General features: G+C 42.5%; 1 protein-coding gene across 2 annotated transcripts in view; it reads left to right on the top strand.

Moving 5' to 3' along the window:
* Positions 1 to 27816, top strand: part of RHBDF1 (rhomboid 5 homolog 1) — a 111064-nt gene that overhangs the window by 6177 nt on the left and 77071 nt on the right. The gene's annotated exons all lie outside the window — the stretch shown is intronic.

Raw genomic sequence — 27816 nt, 5'->3', positions numbered from 1 at the left:
GTTGTTGGTCTCTTTTCTTGCAGCATTCAGACTATGCCGCACATGACATGTTCAGGCTTTGAAATTCTATTTTATGTTGGTTTGATTGACAGTATGCTCTTTCTATTGTCTCTGCTGATGGTAGCTTGCTGTCAGTGTACCTTCGAACTGTGGAGAGCAGAATTCCCATCAGATTGGCGGTGTGTAATGTGCTCAGTACTTTCAGAGTACACTCCCATGTTCTCATGAAACGGAGTTTCTACTTATGCCATAGAAACTGCTTTGTCACAACATGCAGAGTGGCTAGGAGCCCTCCCATGAAGAAGTAGAAGAAGAAGAAGCTATGAATTGAGGCAACAACTCAGAAATCAAAATACTTCTTTACATCTTGTGATGGCGAACCCCTATAGCTTAGGGGTTTGTCATCACAAGATGTACAGGGGGTTATAGTGATCTAGACATAGTTTTATATAGCTACACTAGAAGAGTTTAGAAAAAATGTAAATTCAGTAGTTTTACAGTATGCTGGGTGTGTGTCTGGTTTCTCAAGAATTTCTCACGAGATAGATAGCTGGAGCCAGTCTGAGCTCACAGTTATAGCTCTGCTATCACAAAGCAGATTCTGTTCCCAACCATAGAGCACATGACAGTTCCTTTCCTGCTTCAAGGGGTTTTCCGGGGATTAAAAAAAAAAAAAATTCACTCTGTCCAAAATGTTAAAATACTCCTCTTATCATTCGCTGTTCTGTCTCTACACAAGTTTACCTCCCGCCCATATCTGTTTACATGCTTTAGCATTTCGAGCAGAGTGATACGTTTTTGAAGCCAAACGAGGTAAAACTCATTTTTTTTTTAACCTTTAAGTGGTTTGACCTTTAAAAAATCACACGTGTATATGTTTATGTCAAGTTGTTAAAAAATTGTATTCGACCTTCCCATTGTCCTAGCTGGCAGTGGAAGCGGGTGCTGTGTGTGAAGGGAAGTTCAAGGCCTTATATTTTTAGTTTTTTTTCTTTCTTAGCTAAAATGTTCTTTGAGCTATGTTCACACTACGTAAGTTTCTGGCCGTAGCGCATTCCGTGAATAAGCGGCCGGAGACTTACGTAGTTTGCGTATAATGGAAAGTATACGAAGTACGGCTGCACAGTTCACACTACGTACGAACTTACGTAAAAAATTAACCAGACCATTGTTTGCGGACGAAAATGCCGTAACTTACGCCCGTAGCGTAACATGCGGTCCCGTACGTAGTGGTGATTTCTTCATTTTTGCAGCTTTTTGTGCCCATCCAAAAGGTTCTGTGGGGTGTCCGGGGCTAGGCGAAGATTTCCAAGTAAAAGACCGCTGTCAGATCGCTACGTAGGGCGCTCAGGAAGCGTAAGTAGACTACGGGCGTAAGTTCGCGGTCCGTACGTAGCCGGCCGCAAGTAGCGTAAATCTCCGGCCGGACATATACGCAGTGTGAACATAGCCTAAGGGTGCGTTCACACCTACAGGATCTGCAGCAGATCTGCAGCAGATTTGATGGTGCAGATTTGATGCAGTGTTCAGTTATTTAAATGAAATCTGCTACGGATCCGCCGCGGATCCGCAGCAGAAAATCAGCTGCGGATCCGGTAAGTGTGATTGTACCCTAAAGGGGTTTTCTAAGCTAGAAACATATTGGAGCAGACAGATAGGCCCAGTCTGCCTAAAACCAAAACTGTCTAGTTTTGCCCATAACAACCAATCACAGCTCAACTTTCATTTTACTTGAGCTCATAAAGATATAAAAGCAGATCTGTGATTGGTTGCTATGGGCAACACCAGACAGTTTTGGTTTCAGGCAGGTCGATAAATCAGGCCATGGTGCTTTTTAATAAACGTCTTATGTACTCTTCTAAAAGTATGCTTTATTTGCCAGTGTACCATGAGAGTTGTAGTTTCCTGACAGAGGAAGCACAGGATGGAGGCTGCCATTTACTTTTGTTTGCTCTAATAGTGCACCATTATTAATATATAAATATATATGTATTCAAATATTTTCCTGGGGGTATCTAATGTCTCTTGCTTCTTTAGTCACAGTTCATGTCATGTTATATAAACGCATTTGGGGAATCCACTGGAAAAGCTTTATAACATCAAAAAGCCCCCATTTACCCAAGAGAGTGACCTTTTTAGCCTTCCTGGCTGCTATTCATAATGATACCTTTTAAAACTGTATAGGAAAGAGCAACAGGCTGCAAAGAAAGTATACCACACAGTATAGCTTTTGTGAACATTGTGGCCAATGGGAGACATGTGTCAGTGTAACGCTATACAGTAGCATACGTCAGTCTTCTGTCAGAGGTGTACATCGGGGAATTCTTGTAACAAATACCTCTGACATAAAATTTTGATACTGTGGACAGAGGCTTATGTCCTGTTGTGCTGTTTATCAGTAAAATCTTCAGAAGGTGTGAATGATTCTATTCAGTGTTCATGTCTGCTAGTAAAAAAGGTAGAAGGAGACCTGATCTTTAATGACATTGACATTAGCTCAGCAGGGTACTGTATATGAGGTCACATAACCAGGCAGGAAGTTGTCAGTAACTGGAGAAGTCCTCTAAATTATGTATTATCAGGCCATGTTCACATGGCGAGAGACACCGGCCGTTCCATTACACCGGCCGTTCCATGATTGATGAACATAACAAAGAGGACCATGGCACCAGCATTCCAGCACCGGTCTGTTCATCTTAAAAACAAAAAAGCAATGTACTTGTGGTACATTGGCTTTAAGATAAAAACTTGACCAAAGAATAGATCATTCACAGATGACACATTCCCTTTAAAGCCTCTGCTGCTATTAACGTCTTGTGAGATACCACAGGACATCTTCAGAGGTCTTGTGAAATCTAGGCCACAATAGTTCAAAGCTGTTTTGGCAGCATGAGGGGGCATATACAGTATTCAGCAGATGATTTTAAAGAGGCACTCCAGGTAGAGGTTAAAAAAAATGAAACTTCTGCAGAAGCATAACGCATAACTTACCTGTCGATCCCAGTTTTGAAACTACCAAAAATACATTTGTTTGGGGGGTTTTGCTCTTTTTTGTGTTTCTGTTCTTCCTGGTTTATAGTGAAAAAAAATAAAATAAAAAACAGGGTACTTCTTACTCAGCGCTGCCCAAGGAAAACATCCAAGAGTTGCCAGATAGAATAAAGATGCAATTTATTCATAAAAAGCATGGTTTGGCATTTTCCAGAATGCAATGCTTTCCCTCATGTGATCATCACAGCCCCACCCATTACAATCAGTAAAATTAGTGCAGCAGCTTCTTCTGGCCGGTCAGAGATGGTGAATCAGTCGGGATTGGGGGATCCAGCCAAGTCTCCTGTGACATTACGCCCTGCCCCCTGTCTGCATCATCACCAAACACACACATTGTGAGACAGAGACATGGAAGATTTGTCTCCTGGGGGGGATAGCAGAAGGAGCAGGAGACAATGTGAATTGGCACAGGGGCCATTTTTTTTTTTCACTTCCTGGATTTCTATCAGCTACCAGTGTGGCAGAACTGTACAGATACAGTAATACATTGTATAGACACATCTATATAACTTTTAATGTACTTTTAATAGAAAACAATTTTTTCTTATCCAGAGTTCCCCTTTAATGTTATGGCTGATCAGTGTATGTGCCTGGGTGGGTGACTGTCTGTTGATTTCATACACTAATAATACATTGATTACAGATGTCATATACAAAAAAAGAGGGGAATTAGAGGATAATGAAGTAATATGTTCTTACATTTGTGTGTAGGTGCACAGACAGAGTAACTCAGATGACATTTTGTCTCTGCATTCCCCAATCTGTCTTCATTTATAGAGACTGGAGTAGAGTTGATCCATTTTCAGGTGTGGCCTCGACAAATATTTCCTGAATGGATCAGTCTACTGAGTGGGAAGATCAACTGTATGATCTAATCCTATCTACATTTATTTATTTTGCCCTGGAGAGTTCATAGATATGGACTTGTTCCTGCAGATCTTAAATAACTGTGCTGAAAGAAATAATTTAAATATATGGTAAACCTAAAAAGACATATTAGCATTGTTTACAGTGATTCCTGTTCACAAAATGTGTTCCATTTCATAAGACATGGGGCAACCATCAATCAAACAGGCAATGGTGCAAGTGTCAGACCACATGAATGATTATTTATGCAGCCATGGCTTAAAGGGGTTTTTCACCAAATGTTTTTTTTTATACTAATTAACTGGTGCCAGAAAGTGCCAGAGATTTGTAATTTACTTCTATTTTAAAATCTCAAGTCTTTCAGTACTTATCAACTACTGTATGTCCTGCAGGAAGTGGTGTATTCGTTCCAGTCTGACACAGTGTTCTCTGCTGCCACCTCTGTCCATGTCAGGAACTGTCCAGAACAGCAGCAAATCCCCATAGAAAACCTCTTCTACTCTGGACAGCTCCTGACATGGACAGAGGTGGCAGCAGAGAGCAATGTGTCACACTGGACAATGTGTCACACTTTATTAATAGAAATACATTGCAAATCTATATAACTTGATTTGAAAGAAAACATTTTTGGTGCACAACCCCTTTAATCATTCAGCTTTGTAAAAAACTCAGAATCAGGTGCCAGTCTCCTAAATAGAAACTTGTGCTGGGCATGGATCTGCGCCTGTAAAATGTACCTTGTCTTCATATGTAATATTGTAAATGAGCTGACACATAGGCTGTTTTATTTGTTCCTTGGAGGAAGCTTGCTGTAGCACAAACCTTCCTCCTCTGCAAAGGAGGTGCTAAAGAATCAGTGTAAGCAGTAGGTAATAGCCGAGCACTTACAAGGGTTTGGACCCTCAGCATTAGGTTCACTGTAGGTAACCATATATTTATTGACACCAGCAGTGCCCTCAGCAAATTGAATAGGACTTTAGAGGAAGAGCGAGGTTACCGTTATTTCAATAATCCATGCATAGGAAAGTATTGCAACATTTTTAAACTCAGTAGTCTTAAAGCATTCTGGGAACTAAGCAAAATTCTACCTTACTCAGGAACAAACGTAGTGATGGCAAAGCATGGATAAGCACCTCCTCTATAACTATAAGCCCTACTCCTTCTAATGCCCCAGGGGAAGAGAGAGAGAATCAAAGGAAAGAACGACCCGATTCTCTGCCAGATTTCTGAATGGCTGTTTGTTTCAGCGCTTTACAGACATCTTTTACAGACTGACAAATAGTCGTTTTCCTTATGTTTTTATTTTCATTCATTTTAACTTTCATTTCTCTTTTCCGATATTTTTGTATTGAGATTAAATGCTGTATTTGTCCCGTTTTACTACAAAAAGTAAAATATTAAGTGATCTTTGGAAGGATCAGTAAATAAATGTGAATGTTAAAGGGGTTAAATGTGGCTTAAATAAGTATATGTAGTGCTAGCATTGTAATAGAAGTGGTGTCAGGATTGATATGCCTACTCTCTGGAAGATTTTGTGCGGTGTAGTGAACCCTTCTCTCTAAAAACACCTCTTTGAGAAGACCACTCGTAAGGCCCTATTACACGGAACAATTATCGTCCGTTACAACCGATAATCGTCCTGTGTAATAGAACACAACGATCAGCCGACATGAACGATGTCAGTTGATCGTTGTAGTCGTTTGTCTTTCAACATGTTGAAAGACAAATGACTCATATAGCAGCGATTTGCTACCATCGATCCGTGGAATAGGAGCGGCGGCAGCATACTGCTTCTATATGCTATGGGCTGCCCGGGCGATCAAGCGATCACCCGGGCAGCCCCCCTGCACCTCTCCACGGATCCCCGGCTGTCACCCGCTCGCTGCCGCTGCGTGCAATAGCGCGGGCAGCGAGCGGGGAACAAGGAGCAAACGAGGGCTGTCATTTGCTCTTCTATGTCGCCCCGTGTAATAGGGGCTTTATCCAGTCCACTTTTTATGTGATAGATTCTGAATATTATGCATTATGACCATCTTTTTTCAGAAGACTGTAACCATGTCTGTACCCATAGATAGCTGATAATGTATCCATATTTATATCCATAGATAGCTAATAATGTTTTCATCCATAGACCCATCTGTACTGAGAAGAGAGTCTTACATTAGTTACAGGATCACGTGTGAATACTTGTTACTATTGCTTGTTGCTCGGTGATCTTCAGACAATAGGATGGTGACAGTATCTCTTCTAGATGTAATAGTAATCATTTCTATTGAATGCTTCCATTGATCACCACTATAATTAGTACTTAGCAGCTTTGTTGTTAAACAAACAGATTACGTAGATTCACATTTGCATGTCAGATAATCTCTTTACCTTCCTAAAGTGTGCAGAGAATGAATGGGATTTCACTAGGAAGCAGTAAAACCCTTTCATTAGCAGGTAGACTTTCAAGGCATTATATTGGTTCTGCAGCCAACGAAGCCAAGGAGATGAGTTCAATTCTGTCCAATTCTTAGGGTCTAGTTACACAGAAGGATTATCTGACAGATTATCTGACAAATATTTGAAGCCAAAGTCAGAAGCAGACTATAAACAGAGATGAGGTCACAAGGGAAAGCCTGAGATTTCTCCTCTTTTCAAATCCATTCCTGGCTTTGGCTTCAAATCTTTGGCAGATAATCTGTCAAACAATCTTACTGGGTAAATGGACCCTTAGGGAGGCATTTATTAAGTCCGTCGTTTTTTACGCCGGACGTAAAAATGCCCCCGCAGCTCCGGCGCTACGGAGATTTATGTAGAGGCGGACTGCCTCTACATAAATCCCGTGCACGCCGTTGCGCACCGCCGAAAACCTACGCCAGCTGAGGACTGGAGTAGGTTTTCGGCGTACATTTTGGCGGAACGGATGATAAATCCGCGCCCTCCGTTCCGCCTACTCCCCGCCCCTTTTCCGCCCCCTTTCCGCCCCCTTGCGTACTCGGCGGAAAGTGCCGATTTGCGAATATTTTATTCGCAAATCCGCCATTTTTGCTTAAAAAAAGACGCAAATCGGCACTTTCCGCCGAAAATCATCCATTCGCCGGATGATACATGTGGCCCTTAGTGTAAATGGAGACCAGGCAGCCTTAAAAATAAATCAAAAAGGCAGTTAAATAAATCTGTTGCTTTAGTCTTTGTAGAACAGAGGGTAAATTGCGGCCAACCAGCTGTTTCAAAACTAAAATTCCCATTGTACTTGCATAGCCTGTCAGGAATAGTAGTGGTGCTACAGCTAGAAGACCAGCTATTAGTTGGCTTAAACTACACCAGAATCATGTGCCAGAATTCTGGTTCCATTTTGGGACATGGTGAGCCTTTTCAGCCACCCCCGTTTTACCTGAACAAAGGCTGTTTACTGAAGCCATGCTCCCTTTTACTGAAGCCATATGCCATAAGTATGCTTCCTATTACTGAAGCCATACGCCATAAGTATGCTCCCTTTTACTGAAGCCATGTGGCACAAAATGCACCTGAAACATATAATGAAAGAGGTGCACAGTAAGTAATACAGCTTTTTGTTGCAAATTTTCAATAGTAAATCTGTGAAGCGAAGGACTAACAAGTAAAAAAAAAAAATTTAAAGATGGCCATGCGCTGTTTGGCTGTCAGTTATCTCTCCCAGAGATACACAAGAATGTTCAGCATAACAGAACGTTCTTGTGTCCACTATTTGTAAAGGGGGACTGCTCTGGCAGCGGCCTATCTGGCCTCTCTAAAAACAAAGGGGCAAGACAGGGATTTTCCCCTATTTATAAATTTCCTGTAGGAATAACAGAGGAATAGCACAATTTATAGTTTTAGAAAGAAAGCTGCAAAATCCTTGTTTTATGGAATAAAATACATGGTAAAAAACACATCTAGTTTTAAAGTAAAAAGTGCAGTGAAAATATTTTACAGGAGCAACACATTAAGTGTTTTTTTCCCCCGCACTTACTACTGCATCAAGGCTTCACTTCCTGGATAAAATGGTGATGTCACGACCTGACTCCCAGAGCTGTGCGGGCTGTGGCTGCTGGAGAGGATGATGGCAGGGGGACACTGAGGGACACAGGGCACTGGAGGGACATTGAGCATCCCTCTGCCATCATCCTCTCCAGCAGCCACAGCCCGCAGAGCTCTGGGAGTCAGGTCGTGACATCACCATTTTATCCAGGAAGTGAGGCCTTGATGCAGTAGTAAGTGCAGGGAAAAAAGAACTTTATAAGCATTTCCCATAATAAGTGTATATTGGTGATTTGTATAACTTTTGGGGGCAATATGATACTTTATTAAAAATTTTTGTCCGACTTCTTTAAAGGCTCTGTTCACATCTATATTCAAGGCTGTCATACAGGTTCTGTCAGATCAGCTTGGAAGAATATCTGCAGTGCTATCTTTCTTGCTAACATGACATACACGATGATGGTTCAGTCAGATGATGAATCTGGCACTGTGTTGTGCTTTTTATTTTGAGTGGAAGCCCCAATGCAATGTATATGTGAACAGACCCTAAAGCTGAGTTCACACCAGCGTCATATTTCCCATAATAAAGCCCCATCATTTGAGCAAAACAATGAAAAAAACCCTATCTGCCTGATCTACCCCATCAATCCAAATGGGCCTGATGGGTTTTTAGCATGTTGTCTGGTATTTTATTGGACAAAATAGTGCAGCGGTACTCTGCTACTTTGTCTAGTATCATTGATGGAACCTACTAGAGAGGCGCGCAGCAGAGCCTGTAATACAGGTGTGAAGACAGGTGATGGTGATGATGATGATTATTATTATTATTATTATTATTATGTCGGCTTTGATACAAAATCTGACTAGTTTCTAGAAGGCATGTATGTACATATCTCTCTGTACACGTATGTGCCCCTCACCCCAATTCTCAAGCAGTTGATATCCATGCTCAGGGGCAGAATTATAATAGTGTATATGTATAAGTTTCATCTCCTGCTCTACTTTTCATTAAATACTATTAAAATAATTATTATAATTAGGTTATAATTATACCAATAATTATAATTATTTTTTCTTCTTGTTTCTTATATAATGTCAACATATTACACTGTGTTCCAGTTTAATAGAATTACACTTTGTTGTTTTTATTTTTTTACAGAATAAAAAATTAGAAGATGATATATGCAAAGACAATTGCAACCTTTAGAAAAGGATTGGGAAATGATAATGATCATGTACTACAGAACAATCCTTAATTGTACAAGCTGCACAGATTTATTGTTGGCTCCATTCATGAGAAAGTATGATGTGTAATAGTTGGCCACACCTCATATACACGTGAATAACGAAAGTTATCAGGCTGGGATCTGATTTTCCTAAATACAGATAATTTGTGAAATGTGTTCTTTTCACCTATAAGAAACCCCTGTGCCCATGTACTATGCCGGTGGAGTCTGTGCAGGTTCAAGCCTGTTGGAATTGGAAAGAATTATCTTAAAGCAGGTTCCTCTGAAACAACAACAATCTAGACAGGAAAACAAGTTCTTCCTCTGACTTTGATCTCTGCTCCCTACTTCCTGGTCTCTGCGTCCTTGTAACCTAATGCATCACTGCAAGACGTGGAAAGTACATTTCAGTAGCTCAGTTGTGGAGCTGCAAGAGGTCAGCCATGGAAAATATAGTAAAAATAAATATAGTCATGGTTGTTTGAGGCCTGCTGTTCCTTAGAATGACTCGAATGTCAGTTTCCTATTTTAACATATCAGCCTTGGATATGCAAATGCTACTGAATACATTTTTCTACTTTACGCCATTGAATATTTATTAGGTTAGACAAGTTTATTTAGAAAAAATATAACTATAGTAATAATAATTAAAATAGAAACAAATAGTGATAATAATAAATATTTATTATAATAATAATTACATTTAGAGTTATATTTCAGAATATTTGTTTTAATTTCCTTGTTTTTCTACTTCTTTTTATTGACAAACCTTTTCTTTATAAGTGTTATTCCGAGATTAAAACAGAATATAACATAAGTATCTGACTGGTGGGAGTCCTATGTTGCCTGAGTGAATGAAGCAGCACCATGCATACTCAGTCGGCATTCTGTTTTCTGCCAACAGTAACTTAGCATAACATTCGAGGGGACATTTATTAAGTCCAGTGTTTTTTGCACCCGACTTAAAAGTGTCCCCACAGCTCCCATAGAACAGAGATGTATGTAGAGGAAAATGGCCAGATTCAAATATTTATTCGCAAAACGTCCATTTGCGAATACATTTATTTGCATCTGGACATTTTCCGACAAGAATACGCCTTTTTACCATGATAAATGTCCCACTTGGTATCTATAGAAATCCCATAGACAGTGACAGGAGTTTTTGGTTATTGATGTACATCTCGCAGCAGGACAAAAGGATCTTGAAATCCAACATGTCAGATCCTTTATTCCAACATCTGCTAGACCTTGTCTGTGTTAATGTAATGTGTATTGGCAGCCTAAGAATTATAACTTCAGTAGCAGACAACTGTAGCTGCAATATCGTGTTCTCTGTAAGAAGAGCAGCTCCAAAGCCCAGTAAGTTACAAGTAAATAAGGGCTTTTCTAGGTACACCTGAGAAGGCACATGCTATAGGAAACCACTTCCTTTCAGTCCATGCGGCTGACATCAAGTAAAAGCTGTCAGCAAGTGAAAACATGGAAAAGGTGTGGAAGGTGAAACCTCTAACTTAAATGGAATTCTTGTGCTGATGTAGTTCTTCTTTAGAGAAGCTGTTGGACTCAATATAAGGGGATAGATTTCATCTATACACTGGCTGCTGGCTTCACTACAATGGGACAGGAGATTTGTTCTTTATAGAGGCTGCTGACCTCTTTATAATGGGACAGGACATTTCTTCTGTACAGAGGCTGTTGGCCTTACTATAATGGGCTAGGATATTTCTTCTGTACAGAGGCTGCTGGTCTCACTATAATGGGATGGGACATTGCTTCTGTATAGAGGCTGGGGGCATCAATATAATGGGATAGGATATTTCTTCTGTATAGAGGCTGCTGGCCTCACTATAATGAGATGGGACATTGCTTCTGTACAGTGGCTGCTGGCCTCACTATAATGGGGCAGGACATTGCTTCTGTACAGTGGCTGGTGGCCTCACTATAATGGGCAGGACATTGCTTCTGTATAGAGGCTTCTGGCCTCACTATAATGGGATAGGATATTTCTTCTGTATAGAGGCTGCTGACCTCACTATAATGGGGCAGGACATTGCTTCTGTATAGAGGCTTCTGGCCTCACTATAATGGGGCAGGATATTTCTTCTGTACAGAGGCTGCTGGCCTCACTATAATGGGGCAGGATATTTCTTCTGTATAGAGGCTGCTGGCCTCACTGTAATGGGGCAGGACATTTCTTCTGTACAGAGGCTGCTGGTCTCACTATAATGGGACAGGAGATTTCTTCTGTATAGAGGCTGCTGGCCTCACTATAATGGGCAGGACATTGCTTCTGTATAGAGGCTTCTGGCCTCACTATAATGGGATAGGATATTTCTTCTGTATAGAGGCTGCTGGCCTCACTATAATGGGCAGGAAATTTCTTCTGTACAGAGGCTGCTGGCCTCACTATAATGGGGTAGGACATTGCTTCTGTATAGAGGCTGCTGGCCTCACTATAATGGGACGGGACATTGCTTCTGTATAGAGGCTGGTGGCCTCACTATAATGGGCAGGACATTGCTTCTGTACAGAGGCTTCTGGCCTCACTATAATGGGGCAGGGCATTTCTTCTGTATAGAGGCTGCTGGCCTCACTATAATGGGCAGGACATTGCTTCTGTATAGAGGCTTCTGGCCTCACTATAATGGGATAGGATATATCTTCTGTATAGAGGCTGCTGGCCTCACTATAATGGGCAGGAAATTTCTTCTGTATAGAGGCTTCTGGCCTCACTATAATGGGATAGGATATTTCTTCTGTATAGAGGCTGCTGGCCTTACTATAATGGGGCAGGACATTTCTTCTGTACAGAGGCTGCTGGTCTCACTATAATGGGATGGGACATTGCTTCTGTATAGAGGCTGGTGGCCTCACTATAATGGGATAGGATATTTCTTCTGTATAGAGGCTGCTGGCCTTACTATAATGGGGCAGGACATTGCTTCTGTACAGAGGCTGCTGGTCTCACTATAATGGGATGGGACATTGCTTCTGTACAGTGGCTGCTGGCCTCACTATAATGGGCAGGACATTGCTTCTGTATAGAGGCTTCTGGCCTCACTATAATGGGATAGGATATTTCTTCTGTATAGAGGCTGCTGGCCTCACTATAATGGGGCAGGACATTTCTTCTGTACAGAGGCTTCTGGCCTCACTATAATGGGGCAGGACATTGATTCTGTACAGAGGCTGCTGGCCTCACTATAATGGGGCAGGACATTGCTTCTGTACAGAGGCTTCTGGCCTCACTATAATGGGGCAGGACATTGATTCTGTACAGAGGCTGCTGGCCTCACTATAATGGGGCAGGACATTGCTTCTGTACAGAGGCTGCTGGCCTCACTATAATGGGGCAGGATATTTCTTCTGTATAGAGGCTGCTGGCCTCACTATAATGGGGCAGGATATTTCTTCTGTATAGAGGCTTCTGGCCTCACTATAATGGGGCAGGACATTGCCTCTGTACAGAGGCTGCTGGCCTCACTATAATGGGGAAGGACATTGCTTCTGTATAGAGGCTGCTTGCCTCACTATAATGGGGCAGGATATTTCTTCTGTATAGAGGCTGCTGGCCTCACTATAATGGGGCAGGACATTGCTTCTGTATAGAGGCTGGTGGCCTCACTATAATGGGGAAGGACATTTCTTCTGTACAGTGGCTGGTGGCCTCACTATAATGGGCAGAACATTGCTTCTGTATAGAGGCTTCTGGCCTCACTATAATGGGATAGGATATTTCTTCTGTATAGAGGCTGCTGGCCTCACTATAATGGGCAGGACATTTCTTCTGTATAGAGGCTGTTGGCCTCACTATAATGGGCAGGACATTGCTTCTGTATAGAGGCTGCTGGCCTCACTATAATGGGCAGGACATTGCTTCTGTACAGAGGATGCTGGCCTCACTATAATGGGCAGGACATTGCTTCTGTACAGAGGCTGCTGGCCTCACTATAATGGGCAGGACATTGCTTCTGTACAGAGGCTGCTGGCCTCACTATAATGGGGCAGGACATTGCTTCTGTACAGAGGCTGCTGGCCTTATTATCATGGGATAGGTTACTTTTGGCAGCATTACACTTGCTACTATAAACCGGATTCTCATCTTATTACAGAGCAAGACATATATTGTGTCTGCCTACTCAGGACTGGAGAGGCTGTCAGAAGATCTGTTTCCTCTCAGCAATGAATCGGGACTGCTTTGTTAGACTTGCAGTTAATTCCGGTGTAATTCACGTCTGTTGGCAGTGGATCTGCTTATTATCCTTTCCTGGCATGTTCTTACCGCTGCAGAGAAAGACAGAAATAACAGGTTTGGAGAGAAAGTGGAGAAGTTTAGCCAGCTTGTTTAAAAAAATGCTTTGTAGTGAGTTAAAGAATAAACCATTATGTTAGTTGGCTGGAAAACACTGTCACATTTTAACTTAATACCACCAACAGACTTTCTATGTAAAAACCTTAGTACATTGGCTGATTTTGCACTAATACTAAATAGAGCTGGTTTTCAGTTTATATATACACTTCAAGTCCGCCCATTATTATGCACTCAGTATCCCATAATGACAAAGTGAAAGGAGTATTTTGGATAATAAAAATATTGATAAAATACATTATTTTAATAAAGTTATATTACTTTGTATTTTTGTACATATTCACTTCTGTTGACTGGCTGCATTAAGGAACGACAAGGCCCCTAATCCTAATCTAAGGCTTATTTTGTACCAAGGCAGATAGTCTTGTTTGCCTCTTTTTTCTTTTTTTGTAAATATATACTTTGACATGAATATTGTTAATATTGTGAATAAATTGCTACACATTTATTCACTAAATAACACACATTACAAAGTTATACAACTTTGTAATGTGTGTTATTTAAGTGAATTGCCCCCTTCTTCGTGTTCCCCCGACCCCCGGAAGTGTGGTGCATTATACTCTCCGAATTACTGTCGACCCCGGCCGCCATCTTGGGACAATGATGTAATGTTCAGGAGGCTGTCCAGACCGCTCCATCCCTCCCTCATGCTGTCCCCCCTGTGGCGCGTCATCAGCTGCTCAGCCGCGATTGGCTGAGCATGGGTATGCTTAGCCAGTCTCAGCTGATGATGCAGCAGAGGGGGGCCGGCATGTGGTCCGGCCGGGCCTCCTGAAGATGACTTCATTGACCCAAGATGGCGGCCGGGGTCGACAGTAATTCGGTGAGTATAATGCACCACACTTCCGGGGGTGGGAGGAACACAGGGAAGGGGGCCATTCACTTAAATACAACACATTACAAAGTGTAACAACAAGAAAATTTATTTTCTTATTAAAAAGTCCAGAAACATAAAAATATATTAACAAAAAAATAAATGAGTAAATAATAATTATTATTATTTCTAGATAGACTTGATACATTACGCTCTGAAGAGCGATCCACTAAGCTTTTCTTTCATAAGTGGAGAAAATACATTTCCAAAATCTTACCTGAAGATGAAAGAATATCTATCATGAAACAATTCCGCTACACGGAATGGTACTGCAAGGAGGACCTGAAGGGCACTCTTGGGAATCTTAAATTATCCGGATAGAGAAGAGGGATGATTGGCTGAACCCCTGATATCGCATTTACAAAGTGCTAATTTTTATCTGATAATATGTCTACTGGAGCATTTTTGTTTGCTTTGTTGCAATTGTCTTTGAGGTGACTGTTATTGCACTACTTTTCTTGTCTTCCTTTTTTCACCTCTCCAAAAATGTTGTAATTCCCGGCATATATGTAAGGGCTGAGATGTACCTATTGTATGTGTACACTTGTTTTTTTCTTTCACTACATATCATCTTGGACCTACGGGTCACTTTTGCTTAAGACTAAACACCTATAAACCCATCCGGTGTGAATGTAAAAGAAATATTGAAAATTCACTGATATATACAAAAGACTTTATTGAGAATCATCGCAACAATAAAAAGGAAAAGGGAAAAAGGAAAATAAAAACAAAGACCTGGGAGGTGGGAGACCATACAGGAGGACAGGTATATGTTACAATTAAAGTGCAAGTGCAGATATTAGGTACAGATAATATAGCTCATTACAGTCAGGTTGTAAACAGTATTATAAAGTGCAAGTACTAAAATATATACCAAACCACAGGCTGCATAGCTAAATCTACCCAAAATGTTAGCAAGTGCACATAAACAAGGTTACCCGGGAATACAATTCCCAAAGCCTCAGGCCTCCCACCTCACACTCCTCAAACGTTGTTTCGCTATTGGCTTCTTCAGGGAGTCCACTTTTGCTTAAGAGCCTGGAAAACCGGGATACAGCCACAGCCATAGGCTGTATCCCAGTTTTCCAGGCGGTCTTCCCGCTGTATCCACCCGCTGCACGAAGACAGCGGGAATCATTGCCGAGAGTCCGGGTTCGTACAAACCCGGACCTCGGCAGGTTCGGACCATCCCTAGTTCTGAGCTTTTGTATTTTCTGTCATGCCTGGTGATGATAATAAAAAAATTTTGAAAAAAAAAATAATCATAATAATAAAGAGGAGGGGAGAGGAGGACATTGAGGGTCAGGGTGGAGCATAGGACAGAAACAAAACCCTTTGTTAATAAGGCAGAGGGAAACCCTACAATCCCCTTAAGGGTGCTATTCAAAATTAGGTTAACCATTGCAATAACAAAGCGGTTCCTTTGTAGTCAGTCGGACACTTATTGTTAAGCCCCTACTACATGGGGTGATGTGGAGAGCAAGCAAGCGCCAAACTGTCAGGTCGCCCCTTGCTGCTCCTTGTTCCCCCGCCTGATTCTGGCGTTGTTACATGGATCGACAACGATCGAGGACAAGGGGGGTGTTGCAGATCGTCAGATTGTCTGGGCAGCCCATAGGAGCGACGACAGCAGATTGTTAGCGTTTCAGCCTGTTGAAAGACAACAATCAGCTAACATTGTGCATGTCAGCTGATCATTGTTTTCTATTACACAAAGCGATTATTGGCCATAAAGGCCGATATTGCCCGGATACGGCTGATAATCGCTCCGTGTATTAGGGCCTTTAAACAATGAATGAATGCCTCTCCCAAATAAGAATTCCGGCTTCTAGTCATATCATCTGTTCATAGATTGGAATGGCACTGGCCAATCCCAGCTCCAGGTAGCCCAGTCTGGTATGGTTTAACTGAGTTAGGATAGGAACTAAACCTTTGGTTTTGTTTTTTTACAGACATCTGAAAAATGTCTTATTACAATTAAAATGGCCGTTACAGTGGTACAATAGTGACTACATCTCCACTCTCTACAATAAGTGAAAATTGGTTCGTAAATGTGATATTGCTATAAAGGATGCCTCTTCTTGGGACCTATTCCTCTTAGGTGGTATGTCAGATACATCTGGTGGTGGTGGGTGGGTGGGGGGTAACTATATTACACAGGTTGTGATATAAGATACAAATGCAGTGAAGTTGCTATAGCTAGCTTATTTTCTGAATAGTTATTGTATTACTACAGTGGCCACCTGCCTCCTATGAGCAAAGTCCACAAACTGTTTTGCATGTCAGCAGCAATGGTTGAAGTAACCAGATCTGTTTTGGGAAAAAGAATGTGCAGTATTTTATGTCTAGAGGATAATATTACCACTCAATATTTATAGTGGTACAGCAAATTATAACCTCCATTCACTGTTATGAAGGCAAACAACATACAACCTGAAGCCGGTGTGCACTAATGAGAAGCAGCCTGATGAAACTGCCTGTATCTGCCAGTCTCATTTCTTACATCACTGTGGAGAAATGAACAAGAAAAGACATTTTAAGTGATTGAATAGACACAAAGCCAGTGTTCTCAAAGACACAAGCCTCACCTGTTAAATCCTTCGCCACTCCAGTGCTGGTGCTCCTGTGGTCCCCCATTGGTGATATACATGGTACATGGCATGTGACCAAAGCCTGAAGAGGGGGCAGATGCACTGTGGACAGGGAGACAGTCCCTAATATTGTACAATTATTGGGGTTATTGCTTTTGGCTGAGCCACCTGGTCCATCTAGTCTGGTCTTATATCATTTGATTTTTTATTATCATAGAATAGATATATACAGATATATACATCTGCTAGACGTTTGTTCCAAGCATCTACTACTACTAGAAGTGTTAGTCAGGGCTGTGGAGTCCGTAAGTCGCAGCTCCGACTCCAACTCCGAGTCCCAACTCCTGAATTTTATCAGGACCAACTCCAACTCCGACTCCTGAGTTTTATCAGGACCGACTCTGACTCCCGACTCCTGCTCCTTCATAAATGGCCAGTCATATACCTGGGTAGTTATTTATCACACTGGCTCAGCAGCTTCTCCCTAATGTCCTACATGATCCTGGGGTGACTTCTGAGGGAATAAGGAAAGATATAAAGCAGCTTCTCCTGTGTGTGAAGTGGATGCAGCCAGTCTCCAGCCTCCATGTCCTGAACTCCATGCCTCCATGTCCTGAACTCACAACTTGACTAGATGGAGCAGGTGATGTTTTTCTGCTGACAGTCTTCTATGTTTCTAACTAAACATTCACCATACACACAGAAACACTGCTAACACTGCCAGATCCCTGTGATATAGAGGTCAGCCATGGTGATATACAGGGGGTCACACATAGTGATATAGAGGTCACACAGTGATATAGAAGGTCACTGTGGGGGCACACAATAGCACGCACACACACACAGCCTGCTGCAGCCATAGCATATAGACACACACACACACACACACACAGCCTGCTGCAGCTATAGCATACACACACACAGCCTGCTGTAGTCATAGCACACACACAGCCTACTGCAGCCATAGCACACACACACACACACAGCTGCAGCTATAACACACAATCTTCTCACAGAGAGAAAACACCACACTAAGACAGAGGTTACAGCTACACTACTTATGTCTTCTCCTGCTCCTCTATATTACACAGGATATCTCCATATTATACTGCTGCTCATATACAATCATCCAGCATCCAGGAAGAGAACAGAACAGATCTCCCCCCCACACACAATGGACTCTTCCAGCTCAGAAACAAACTGTTAAATAGTGACTGACAACTTTTCCATGACCACCCTTATGTAATAAGGCCAGTGTCCTATTACTGATATATTCCCCGACCACCCTTATTTAATAGGGTCAGTGTTCTATTACTGATATATTCCCCGACCACCCTTATGTAATAGGGCCAGTGTCCTATTACTGATATATTCCCCGACCACCCTTATGTAATAGGGCCAGTGTCCTATTACTGATATATTCCCCGACCACCCTTATGTAATAGGGCCAGTGTCCTATTACTGATATATTCCCTGACCCCCCTTATGTAATAGAGCCAGTGTCCTATTACTGATATATTCCCTGACCACCCTTATGTAATAGGGCCAGTGTCCTATTATGTGAAAATCTGACTGGCTTAAAGGGGTTATCAGTTGTAATTCCTATGGGGTGTCCAGCAGGGGGCGCTCTATATATAGAAGTCTATGGGACTGTATTGTATATGCAACTGTATGTAATGTATCACAGGGATACAGGGCAGAGAGGGACCAGGCTCACACTGGGAAAGAGGGAGATAGATGGCACCGAGCAGGGAGGCAGAGAGATGTCCGTACAACTAACTAAATCCCCCTTCCCTCCCTGCTTGGTGTGTGGGACACATACACACAGTACTACTCCTCCCCTTAAAGGGGAACTCCTGATAGGAAAAACTTGTTTTCTATTTAAAGAACATTAAAAATTAAATATATGTGTTTATACAATGTATAACCGTATCTGTACGGTTCTGCTACACTGGTAGCTGATAGAAATCGAGGAAGTGAAGAAAAATGGCCCCTGTGCCAATCCACATTGTCTCCTGCTCCTTCTGCTATCCCCCTTAGAAAACAAATATTCCATGCCTCTGTCTCACATTGTGTGTTTGCTGAGAACAGGCTGATGATGCAGACAGGGGGCAGGGCATGATGTCCCAGGAGGCTTGGCTGGATCCCCCAATCCCCTGAGTGATTCACCATCTCACACTGGCCAGAAGCAGGTGTTGCGCTGATTTCTCTAATTGTGCAGAAGTGTGCAGTGAAATTAGGGCTGTGTTCACACATGTTGGAGTGTCATTGCAGTACTGCAGCGTATTCACAAAAATGATGCAGTGACACAAGTAAATTATGCTAAACGGCAGAGAGGATCAGAGCCTTATTGTGGGGCTCAACTTCAGATGCTTGATCATAATATGTGCGTGGAAATGAAAAGAAAAAAAAATTCAAAAAGTTCTTTACTTTATTCCACTATCAGTGTTACAGGCAGAGAGTACAGCGTGCTGTGTGGTGTTACAGGTAGAGAATACAGTGTGCTGTGTGGTGTTACAGGTAGAGAATACAGTGTGCTGTGTGGTGTTACAGGTAGAGAATACAGTGTGCTGTGTGGTGTTACAGGTAGAGAATACAGCGCTGTGTAGTGTTACAGATAGAGAATACAGGGTGCTGTGTGGTGTTACAGGTAGAGAATACAGTGTGCTGTGTGGTGGTACAGGTAGAGAATACAGTGCTGTGTGGTGTTACAGGTAGAGAATACAGTGCGCTGTGTGGTATTACAGGTAGAGAATACAGTGTACTGTGTGGTGTTACAGGTAGAGAATACAGTGCTATGTGGTGTTACAGGTAGAGAATACAGTGCACTATGTGGTGTTACAGGTAGAGAATACAGTGTACTGTGTGGTGTTACAGGTAGAGAATACAGCGTGCTGTGTGGTGTTACACGTAGAGAATACAGCTCTGTGGTGTTTCAGGTAGAGAATACAGTGCTGTGTGGTGTTACAGGTAGAGAATACAGGGTGCTGTGTGGTGTTACAGGTAGAGAATACAGCGTGCTTTGTGGTGTTACAGGTAGAGAATATAGCGTGCTGTGTGGTGGTACAGGTAGAGAATACAGCGTGCTGTGTGGTGTTACAGGTAGAGAATACAGTGCTGTGTGGTGTTACAGGTAGAGAATACAGCGTACTGTGTGGTGTTACAGGTAGAGTATACAGCGTGCTGTGTGGTGTTACAGGTAGAGAATACAGCTCTGTGTGGTGTTACAGGTAGAGAATACATCGTGCTGTGTGGTGTTACAGGTAGAGAATACAGTGCTGTGTGGTGTTTCAGGTAGAGAATACAGTGTACTGTGTGGTGTTACAGGTAGAGAATACAGTGTGCTGTGTGGTGTTACAGGTAGAGAATACAGCTCTGTGTGGTGTTACAGGTAGAGAATACAGTGATGTGTGGTGTTACAGGTAGAGAATACAGGGTGCTGTGTGGTGTTACAGGTAGAGAATACAGCGTGCTTTGTGGTGTTATAGGTAGAGAATACAGTGTGCTGTGTGGTGTTACAGGTAGAGAATACAGTGTGCTGTGTGGTGTTACAGGTAGAGAATACAGCTCTGTGTGGTGTTACAGGTAGAGAATACAGCGTGCTGTGTGGTGTTACAGGTAGAGAATACAGTGCTGTGTGGTGTTTCAGGTAGAGAATACAGTGTACTGTGTGGTGTTACAGGTAGAGAATACAGCGTGCTGTGTGGTGTTACAGGTAGAGAATACAGCTCTGTGTGGTGTTACAGGTAGAGAATACAGCGTGCTGTGTGGTGTTACAGGTAGAGAATACAGCGTGCTGTGTGGTGTTACAGGTAGAGAATACAGTGCTGTGTGGTGTTACAGGTAGAGAATACAGTGCTGTGTGGTGTTACAGGTAGAGAATACAGGGTGCTGTGTGGTGTTACAGGTAGAGAATACAGCGTGCTTTGTGGTGTTACAGGTAGAGAATACAGTGTGCTGTGTGGTGTTACAGGTAGAGAATACAGTGTGCTGTGTGGTGTTACAGGTAGAGAATACAGCGTGCTGTCTGGTGTTACAGGTAGAGAATACAGGGTGCTGTGAGGTGTTACAGGTAAAGAATACAGCGTGCTGTGTGATGTTACAGGTAGAGAATACAGGGTGCTGTGTGGTGTTACAGGTAGAGAATACAGGATGCTGTGTGGTGTTACAGGTAGAGAATACAGGGTGCTGTGTGGTGTTACAGGTAGAGAATACAGTGTGCTGTGTGGTGTTACAGGTAGAGAATACAGCGTGCTGTGTGGTGTTACAGGTAGAGAATACAGCTCTGTGTGGTGTTACAGGTAGAGAATACAGCGTGCTGTGTGGTGTTACAGGTAGAGAATACAGTGCTGTGTGGTGTTTCAGGTAGAGAATACAGTGTACTGTGTGGTGTTACAGGTAGAGAATACAGCGTGCTGTGTGGTGTTACAGGTAGAGAATACAGCTCTGTGTGGTGTTACAGGTAGAGAATACAGCGTGCTGTGTGGTGTTACAGGTAGAGAATACAGCGTGCTGTGTGGTGTTACAGGTAGAGAATACAGTGCTGTGTGGTGTTACAGGTAGAGAATACAGTGCTGTGTGGTGTTACAGGTAGAGAATACAGGGTGCTGTGTGGTGTTACAGGTAGAGAATACAGCGTGCTTTGTGGTGTTACAGGTAGAGAATACAGTGTGCTGTGTGGTGTTACAGGTAGAGAATACAGTGTGCTGTGTGGTGTTACAGGTAGAGAATACAGCGTGCTGTCTGGTGTTACAGGTAGAGAATACAGGGTGCTGTGAGGTGTTACAGGTAAAGAATACAGCGTGCTGTGTGATGTTACAGGTAGAGAATACAGCGTGCTGTGTGGTGTTACAGGTAGAGAATACAGGATGCTGTGTGGTGTTACAGGTAGAGAATACAGGGTGCTGTGTGGTGTTACAGGTAGAGAATACAGTGTGCTGTTGTGGTGTTACAGGTAGAGAATACAGCGTGCTGTGCGAGTGGGACCACAATGAAATCATAAATTACTGCAAATAATTCAGTAACACAATGAAACTGCAATGCGTGAACACAGCCTAGTTGTTCTGAAACAGCTTTGGGCGGGGAATAGGCAGGGTGGAGGACTGCGATGAACAGCTGAGGGAAAGCATTGCATTCTGGAACCTGTAGTAGTGTGTACAACTGATAAACTAGGAAGTACAGAAACACAAAACAGAACAACACTCCCCAAAACAAATGGATTTTTGGTAGTTTCAAAACTGGAATAGATAGGAAAGTATTGCTATATGCTTCTGCAGAAGTTTCATTTTTTTTAACCTCTACCTGGAGTTCCCTTTTAAGGACGGAACCCAAAATGGCCTTAACCTCTTAAGGACATAGGACGTACCGGTACGTCCTATGTCCTCACTTGCACTTCAAAGCGGGGCCGCGCGGCGGCCCCGCTTTGAAGTGCCGCGATCCCGGGTGCCGCGTGTAGCCCCGGGATCGCCGCTATTAGCGGGCACGGTCTGATCGCCGTGCCCGCTAATTAGCTAATCGGAGGCAGCTGTCAAAGTTGACAGCTGCCTCCGATTACCGGAGGCAACGTTTCCCTGGTGTCTAGTGGGGGAGATCGCTCCTCCGGGACCTTGTCCCGGAGGAGCGATCTCCGTTACTGATGCCGGCCGGGGACGCGTCCAAGATGGCGCCGTCCTCGGCTCGGCACTCGTTTACTTCCGGCTGCAGCAGCCGAAAGCAAACGAGTGCCGATCTCATGGATCTCTGCAGCATATCTATGCTGCAGAGATCTCAATGAGAGATCCAAGTGTATATACTAGAAGTCCCCCAGGGGGGCTTCTAGTATATGTGTAAAAAAAAAAAAAAAAGTGTTGTTAATAGTAAAAAGCCCCCTCCCCTAATAAAAGTCTGAATCACCCCCCTTTTCCCAGGTTTTAAATAAAAGTAAACAAATAAATAAATAAATAAACATGTTTGCTATCGCCGCGTGCGTAATCGCCCGAACTATTAATTAATCACATTCCTGATCTCGTACGGTAAACGGCGTCAGCGCAAAAAAATCCCAAAGTGCAAAATTGCGCATTTTTGGTCGCATCAAATCCAGAAAAAATGTAATAAAAAGCGATCAAAAAGACGTATATGGGCAATCAAGGTACCGATAGAAAGATCAAATCATGGCGCAAAAAATGACACCTCGCACAGCCCCATAGACCAAAGGATAAAAGCGCTATAAGCCTGGGAATGGAGCGATTTTAAGGAACGTATATTGGTTAACAACGGTTTGAATTTTTTACAGGCCATCAGATACAATATAAGTTATACATGTTATATATCATAGTAATCGTAACGAGGAACATGCATAACAAGTCAGTTTTACCCCAGGGTGAATGGCGTAAAAACACATTTCCCCCAAATAAAAGAAATGCGTTTTTTTTTTCAATTTCACCACACTTCGAATTTTTTTCTGGTTTCGCAGTGTACTTTATGCAAAAATTCAGCCTGTAATTGCAAAGTACAATTAGTGACGCAAAAAATAAGGGGTCATGGGGGTTTCTAGGTGGAAAAATGCAAGTGCTATGACCTTTTAAACACAAGGAGGAAAAACCGAAAACGTAAAAACGAAAATGGGCCATGTCCTTAAAGGGTTAAAGGGTTAAAGTGTCACTGTCGTGAATTTTTTTTTTTGCAGAAATCAATAGTCCAGGCGATTTTAAGAAACTTTGTAATTGGGTTTATTATCCGAAAAATGCATTTTTATCATGAAAAAGCAGTTTGAAGCTCTCCCCCCTGTCTTCATTGTTCTCCTATGGAGAGAGCTAAAGAAAAGACCAAAACAGGACAACAAAGAGTTAATCTACAAATCCCTCACGGGATATCTCTTCTGGACCATCACCAGTGACCTGTCTGAGCTCAGATTACAGCTGTCACCCGTGCCTGTAACCCTCTGTTATCTGCTTTCTGCTGCCGGCTAACTCCCTCCTTCCTCCTCCCCCCTCCCCTCTCCCTAGAACAGACAGGGTACGTCTCCTGCAACAAGTCACAATTTTCAGATTTTTCAGAGTGGATGAAAAAGAGGAAGGAGGGGGGGACCTGGGAAAAGGCTTTTTACATGCAGATAATGGCAGATTTGGCTAATAAACCCAATTACAAAGTTTCTTAAAATCGCCTGGACTATTGATTTCTGCAAAAAAAAAAAAATACGACAGTGACTCTTTAAGGACTGGGACAATTCTCAATTTTCCCATGCGGCCGGGATCACAGGAATGATGAGAGAGCGCTGATGCCGTCAGACCAAAAGTCCGACGGTCCGCTTGTCTCTACTGCTGGTTTGTTGGCTTGTTTTTTTCAGGAACAAGTGTACTTTGTAATGGTGCCTTTTGGTCTACCATACCATTTATTACGTAACCCCCTAAAATAATTTATGGGGGGAAATTGGGGGAAAAAATACACTTCTGCAAATTGTGTGGGGGTTCCGTATTTACGTGATGAACTTTACAGTAAAACTGACATTTTATCTTTATTCTATAGGTCAGTCAGAATACAGCGATATGCAATTTATATATGTTTTCTATTGTTTTACTATTTTTATTACCAGTAAAACTTTTTTACAGCGTTTCTATGTTTCTATGTATGGGGTATCATTTTTTGTGCCATGATCTCTAGTTTTTATTAATACCATATTTGTGTAGATGAGACGTATTGATAAATTTTTATTCATGTTATTTTAAATAAAATGTAATAAAAATAATAAATTCTGGCGTTTTTTAACCGCTTTTTGTTTACACTGTTCACCGTGTGGGAACAATATTGATGTATTTTATTATATCGGACGATTACACACTTTTAAGCATTTTTAAGGCTATGTTCACACACAGTATTTTTGCTCAGTATTTTGGTCAGTATTTTGCAACCAAAACCAAAAGTGGATTGAAAACACAGAAAGGCTATGTTCACACACTGTTAAAATTGAGTGGATGGCTGCCATTTAATAGCAAATAATTACTGTTATTTTAAAACAACGTCCAATATTTGCCATTAAATGATGTCCATCCGCTAAATTTCAACAGTGTGAGAACATAGCCTTTCTGTGTTCTTAATCCACTCCTGATTTTGGTTGCTAAATACTGAGCAAAAATACTGTGTGTGAACATAGCCTTAAAAATGATACAAAAATGAGAAAAAAAAGAGACATCCATTTAATTTCCATCAGGGGATTCAAACCAGAGAATGAACTGCTGGCAGGTCTCTAGACAGGTGAGTTACACCTAGACCACAGCTCCAGCACATTAGGGAGGAGAGATTCAATTATACCTCAGTGTTTCTTTCAGACTTAAACTGCCTACAGAGGACTGATCTGCAATCTGACAGCTAAGTGAGCAGGAGGCCGGGCAGCATTGATTATTCATGAAGAGGGTGGAGGATGCATGACAGAGTGTGGCACGAACAGCTGCTCTGTGACTCTTTAGTACAGTAGGAGGCATAAGATTGTACATAATCCGAATGACCAAAAAGGCACCATGCTCACTGGGGGCTGTCAGCTACAGCACACTGTCACCACCTGAGGTAGGGCCCAGGAGCTGACAGATTCTCTTTAATAGACTGTTAATGAATGAAAAGAGTTGGGTTTGATTGACAGCAGGGGAGAGGTACACACTGCTAAATACTCTCCCCTGGCTGTATCTCAGGATCACAGAAGGGTTTATCAGTGAGACCCGCTGCCATCAGTGAGACCTGCTACAAATCAGAGTAATGCTTAAATGGGAACCAGCCACCACCTTTAGGCTCCCTGATGCTGCTGGGGACTGCTTTAATAACTCATGGGTCGTGACGTCATCACTGCATAGGCCTGTCCCTTCACCGCCCATTGGTATGGGCCGACCTAGAGGGGGTGGGGCCTAGACCTTTAGGCTGGCCTCTTCCAATGGCCCTCGAGGGGCGAGGCCTATGCACCGATGACATCATGGGGTGGGGCCACCGGTGGGGTTGGCGGGGCAAAGTGGCGCTGTGCCCATGAAGCGTCACCCAGGTAGCACAATCCACAGATGATAAAAGATCACTTTTTTACTGGAACAACATGACGTATGATATAAAATAAGGTGTGAAAACTGCAAAATTTACCCTTTATATCTGTGTAGAGAAGTCAGAATGCAAAAAAGGGGGTGACAGTATTACTTTAAAGGTTTTGAGTTATAACATTGTGCAAAGTTTCAGACAGCAGTTCTCACTCCTTCATTCCGACCCCCTGTTATGCAGTTTGCCACTTCTTTCTGGTGTCAGACAGTTCTCATTTGGATGTGTACCTGAATAGAAATACCTGCTGGGTATGAGGTCTGTGAGCCCAGGCTGCTGCTGCTTTCACTAGCTGTCATGTATCTGCATACCTTCATTCCTGGTCTGATATCAGCTTCTGCAGCCCATGAGTGATCCCTTCTACCTTGTGCTGACAGACACTGAGTATATGGTTTCCCTGCCCTGCAGAGACTGCTTCTCTGCTTTCTCTCTACATTGACACACAGTGTGTGGGATTTGCCCCCTTCCCATTGCAGAGTGGCCCATGTGCTTTTTTCCCTATCTACACTTTAAGGCTATGTTACCACACAGTATTTTTGCTCAGTTCATTTTGGGCAGTAGTGGAGTGGATGGAAAACACAGAAAGGCTATGTTCACACACAGTTCAAATTCCAGTCCAACAATTAATGTGTGTCTTGAAAAATTCCCCTTCATATACAAAATGGAACTGGTCCTGAATATTTGAAGAGGGGAATTTTGAGGGACTTTCTTTTATACAGTATGTGATTCTGTTGTCTGGAACCCAGAAAAGGGGGGGGGGGGGGGGGTCAGCAGTCATCTGCAGCCCACAACTGATTATCATGTAAATGGCCATTCACAATGTGAAAGGGCCTTGACATTGTGCTGTCAGACCAATATCAGATTAATCAGAAGAGCTACATATGTACATGAATTGCAAAGACTCTACCGCAGTGCAAACAGGTAGATAATGTTTAATAAACACTCAGGGGAGATTAATCCAATGCGCCCCGATCCATGGTGTCTGCCAGCCGTATCCCCCGCTCGTCTGATAGGCGGGCGAAGGGGGGGGCATGGGTGGCAAGGCGGGGGGAAGGCATGGCAGAGTGTACACTGCTGAGTGCTTCTGCCCCTTTTTCTCTAGCAATTGGTGGAGGTCTCAGCACCCGCACCCCACCGATACAAACTCCTGACATGTCGCTATGACTTGCCAGAAGTTATACTTTGTCAGTCTATTTCAACTAAAGTCAACCTTTGGTAGTATGCAGGCTTTTAGTCATCACCTTGAAAACTTGTGTGGCACACCCCATTTGGAAAACCCCTTTAAATGTCCATCTTGTTCATTCTCACTATAACATTTTGCATTAAAATAACCTGCTGAATAATAATGTACATGACGGTTATTGTAAGCATTTAGGAACAAACTGTTTATAAAAATAGTAACCATACATTTATCACTACTTATAAATGCCAAAACATTCCTGTGAAATATCAGTAGTGCTACAAGTGACGTAAAAACGTAGACTATTGTGGAATACACTGTTGGACAATAGGCTGGAAATAGCTGTGAAAGCATGATAAATCTTCCTTTATTTACATTTAGTTACGCTGATAGGGACCTGTCACCCACAGAAAACAGCTTTTAGAAACGAGTGCTTCCGCTTCAGAATATCACCTACCATTATGGAATCCAATATCCAAAAAATCCTGTTAACAATATATTGTGATAAAACCAGACGCACAATGTAATCACTCGGGCTTCTTCCTCTTCTTTCATGGGGCATCAGTTTAAAAACATTAGAGAGTAAAATGTACAGTATGACGGTTTATTAAGTTGACAGCTATAACGGA

The sequence above is a fragment of the Dendropsophus ebraccatus genome, chromosome 9 (assembly GCF_027789765.1).
Source record: "Dendropsophus ebraccatus isolate aDenEbr1 chromosome 9, aDenEbr1.pat, whole genome shotgun sequence".
Taxonomy (NCBI): domain Eukaryota; kingdom Metazoa; phylum Chordata; class Amphibia; order Anura; family Hylidae; genus Dendropsophus; species Dendropsophus ebraccatus.
Note: the sequence above shows the minus strand (reverse complement) of the source record. Positions and strands in the feature narration are given on the sequence as shown.